Source organism: Carassius auratus, unplaced genomic scaffold (assembly GCF_003368295.1).
Source record: "Carassius auratus strain Wakin unplaced genomic scaffold, ASM336829v1 scaf_tig00016310, whole genome shotgun sequence".
NCBI lineage: Eukaryota > Metazoa > Chordata > Actinopteri > Cypriniformes > Cyprinidae > Carassius > Carassius auratus.
This window is the reverse complement of record NW_020524662.1, coordinates 106,258-110,739: the sequence shown is the minus strand read 5'-3', so window position 1 is coordinate 110,739 and position 4,482 is coordinate 106,258.

Here is a 4,482-nt window from a genome sequence, read left to right as displayed (position 1 = left end):
TTCCCCCAGTGAGCCTTCTCGCACAGACATTGCGCAAAGTCCGGAAGGACGATGAGCAAGTCTTGCTAGTAGCACCATATTGGCTTACTCGGACCTGGTTCCCCGAAAAAGTGCTCCTCTCGACAGCCCTTCCTTGGCCGGTTCCTCTGAGGAGGGATTTACTGACTCAGAGACGGGGCACCATTTGGCACCCATGTCCAGACCTTTGGAAACTCCATGTTTTGGTCCCTGGATGGGACGCAGAGGTTCTAGGTGACCTACCCAAGAGGTAGTTAACACCATCACTTCGGCAAGAGCACCGTCTACGAGACACGCCTATGCCTTGAAGTGGAACCTGTTCGTTGAGTGGTGTTCTTCTCGCCGAGATGTCTGATTGCGGTCGTGCTATCCTTTCTGCAGCAAGGGTTGGAGCGAAGGCTGTCTCCCTCCACCCTCAAAGTCCAGGTTGCCGCTATTGCTGCGTACCATGACCCCGTGAATGGGAAATCTTTGGGTAAGCATGACCTCATCATCAGGTTCCTTAGAGGGGCCAGGAAGTTAAATCCATCCCGGCCCCCCTGTATACCCTCTTGGGACCTGTCTCTAGTGCTTAAATCACTACAGCAGGCCCATTCGAGCCTTTGCATTCAGTTGAGCTAAAGTTTCTTTCATTGAGAACTCTGCTCCTGCTTGCACTGGCCTCCATCAAGAGGGTAGGGGACCTGCATGCATTTTTGGTCGATGATTCGTGCCTAGAGTTTGGGCCGGCTGACTCCCAGGTAATCCTGAGGCCCCGGCCTGGCTACGTGCCCAAGGTTCCCACTACACCCTTCAAAGACCAAGTGGTGAACCTGCAAGCGCTGCCCCTGGAGGAGGCAGACCCAGCCCTAGCTTTGCTTTGTCCCGTCCGAGCATTAAGGTGCTACGTGGACCGGACGCAAAGCTTCAGGACCTCAGACCAGCTCTTTGTCTGTTACGGTGGCCAGGAGGTTAAATCCATCCCGGCCCCCCTGTATACCCTCTTGGGACCTGTCTCTAGTGCTTAAATCACTACAGCAGGGCCCATTCGAGCCTTTGTTGAGCTAAAGTTTCTTTCATTGAGAACTCTGCTCCTGCTTGCACTGGCCTCCATCAAGAGGGTAGGGGACCTGCATGCATTTTTGGTCAACGATTCGTGCCTAGAGTTCGGGCCGGCTGACTCCCAGGTAATCCTGAGGCCCCAGCCTGGCTACGTGCCCAATGTTCCCACTACACCCTTCAAAGACCAAGTGGTGAACCTGCAAGCGCTGCCCCTGGAGGAGGCAGACCCAGCCCTGGCTTTGCTTTGTCCCGTCCGAGCATTAAGGTGCTACGTGGACCGGACGCAAAGCTTCAGGACCTCAGACCAGCTCTTTGTCTGTTACGGTGGCCGGCAGAAGGGGAATGCCGTCTCTAAGCAGAGGATGGCCCACTGGACTGTGGATGCCATAACCCTGGCTTATCAGGCTCAGGATGTGCCCTGCCCGTTCAGGTTGCGAGCTCACTCAACTAGAAGTGTTGCATCCTCCTGGCCGCTAGCTCATGGCGCCTCACTGACAGGTATTTGCAGAGCTGCGGGCTGGGCGACCCCTAACACGTTTGCTAGGTTCTATAGCCTTCGTGTAGAGCCGGTATCCTCCTGTGTTCTCACCTCAAATGGGTAGTGGCACTGAGAGGCACCGGTTAGTGTGGGCTTGCTAAAACTGCTCCAGAGTGTCCGTACTGTAGACCCTGTTGAGATCCTCCATCACCCTAGGCAGCTGGACGCGGCGGAACGTCCGGCGCCAGGCCTTCATGATGAATCCGTGAGAACCATGGAAGGCTGGGTTCCATATTGAGACCTAAGCGTTACTCGTATGTGTATAGTCCACGGTATAGCCTTAGAGCTGTGTTTCCCCGGCAGACTTCTGCCTTCCCAAGAGGGTTTTAATCACCTCAAATTTCTCCGTATACTCCTAAGCGGATGCTATATGTGTATTTGCCTCCGAGACCTCCTTCGGGAAGGATGGGGCTTCTGCAGCGTCCCGGCTCCAAGCGGACCGGGTACGTTTTCCCAGTATTATCCAATCTCACCCAGTGAGGTAGTGCTTTGACAATGGTGAGTGGAGCTACTCGTTCTGAGCCCCGGCCTACACCTAATAGGGACGCAGGCGGCTCGCACAGGGCACTGGAAGGGGCAGCACCCATGGCGCTTTGATAGGGATCCCATATTCGTCGGTCACCGACGTGGTGTCGAGAGTGACCGACTGAAAGGGAACGTCTCGGTTACGTATGGTAACCCTCGTTCCCTGAAGGAGGGAACGGAGACGCCACGTCCCGTCGCCATGGTTGCTCTACCGCCGCTGAGCTGCCGGGTTCCCGGCTCGGCTCCTCAGCGAAAAACTTGTATTCATTGCACCTGCTGCCCTCTTATACTCAAGCAGTGATCAGCGGCAGCTGGATGCAATAATTGCATGCCAATGTGCATTGGCTCATTTAGTTTACACTCGAAGTAGATTGGTCTATTGAAGCGATATCCCATATTCGTCGGTCACCGACGTGGTGTCTCCGTTCCTTCCTTCAGGGAACGAGGGTTACCATACGTAACCGAGACGTTTCTTTGCAACCATGCTATAAACCATGCTGCAGAGAATTAGACCTGTTACTACATAGATCATTTCAAAGATGGACTTATGATAACCTCTTACAATTACAAAAACTGCTTTGATCGCAGTGAATGGGACATTTTTAAAAATTGTGTAGACAACGATGAGTAAGCTGATGTTGGGAGTTCATATTCACAGTCCTGTGATACCTAGGAAAATGTATTCAAATAATAAGCCCTGGGTGACAAAAGAGAGGGGGTTCAGCGAAAAATCGGCAGCTGTCAGCAGGAAGTGGCTGTCACTGGCAGCAGGAAGTGGCTGCCAATAAAACCGGATGGCAGCTGTCGCTAATACCCGGAAATTGGAGGAGGCTGCCGGCGGCAACAAGACAAATAAATAATTATATACACTTATGATTATGTTTAATACTTTTTAAAATAAGTATAATGTCAGTATTGTATATTATTTGATTTAAAATATTGATCAAATATAAACAAGAAATAAGATCATTTTGCTAAACGTTAATTTCCAGCTGAATGTTTATGCATGCATGTATCATTGTTTGTGTGAAATAAAACAATTTATATTTGTTTATATACGAGAGTGGCACTTACTGGGTGTATGTTGTATATTTATTATAGGCTATATACACAAATGACTGAAAAGAGAGAAGTCTCAGAGACCTTTATTTTAAAATCATAATTTGCAGTTATATTTGTAGTATTTCAAGAAACAACTATATATATAGTATAAAGTAGCTGTTAAATTTGTAACTGGGTTAGTAAGTTGTCAAAGTCAGTGCTTTACAATGTAAACAGTATAAAATATATCCAGTAAGCAAGCAGACTAAAATATCAATCAGAATCACTAACAACAATCCGGAGGTATTTTCAAGACTCTTAGATCAGAACTGATGAGGTATACAGAGTTACTTCTCCAGCATCTTGCACCAATCACTGTAAAACCCAGAGTGGATGTGCATCTCACCTCATTTTCCTCTTGCAACATGGTCAAGTCAAGCATAATTTATTTATATAGTGGTTTTTAATAATACAGATCAAAGCAAAAGCAACTTTACAGTATTAAATAGGAAAATAGTGTGTCAGTCAATAATGCAGAAGGACATTAGTAAGCTCAGTTTGTAGTCAGTTTAAAAGACAGTTTATCATTCAATTCCAGTGATGTCATCCTTCAACTCGTTCAGTTTTAAATAGTAATCTGTGGATACGTTTGCATTCATGTCAATGATATCACGTAAATTAAGTGACCCCAACAAAGCAAGCCAGAGGCGACAAGGAACCAAAACTCCACCAGTGACAAAATGGAGAAAAAACAAGGTCTTACAGGGGATCTGTATCTGGGGCTCTAGTTGTCCTGGTCTCCGCTGTCTTTCAGGGCAGTAGAGGTCCTTTCTAGGTGCGATCCACCATCTGGTCTGGATACGTACTCGATCCGGGTGACTGCAGTGACCTTCGAATAAGAAAGAAACAGATTAATATAATTGAAGATGTTAATATCTATACGATGTTTGATAGGGAGCCAGTACAGGGTTTACAGAACTGGGCTAATCCGGTCATACTTCTTGATTCTAGGGAGAACTCTAGCTGCTGCATTTTATTAATTTCATAAGAAAATGGGTGACTTTAATACCTAAATTGCTTTATTAACAGTAGACATGCATGCCACAGCCATATTAATGATTATTCCCATTGCATCTTTGTCATGTTACAGAGCAGTGATTACATTTTCATGCATAATTTGCACCCTGGTAAGCAGTTGTTGTAAACCTCGTCGCAGTGTCTGCAGGGGTGTACATTTTGTTGAATTCCTGACATGGCTCAGACTTGTCTCTCCATTTTGTTCCACCTGTATATTGAGATTGAGGAGCAATGAAAACAGC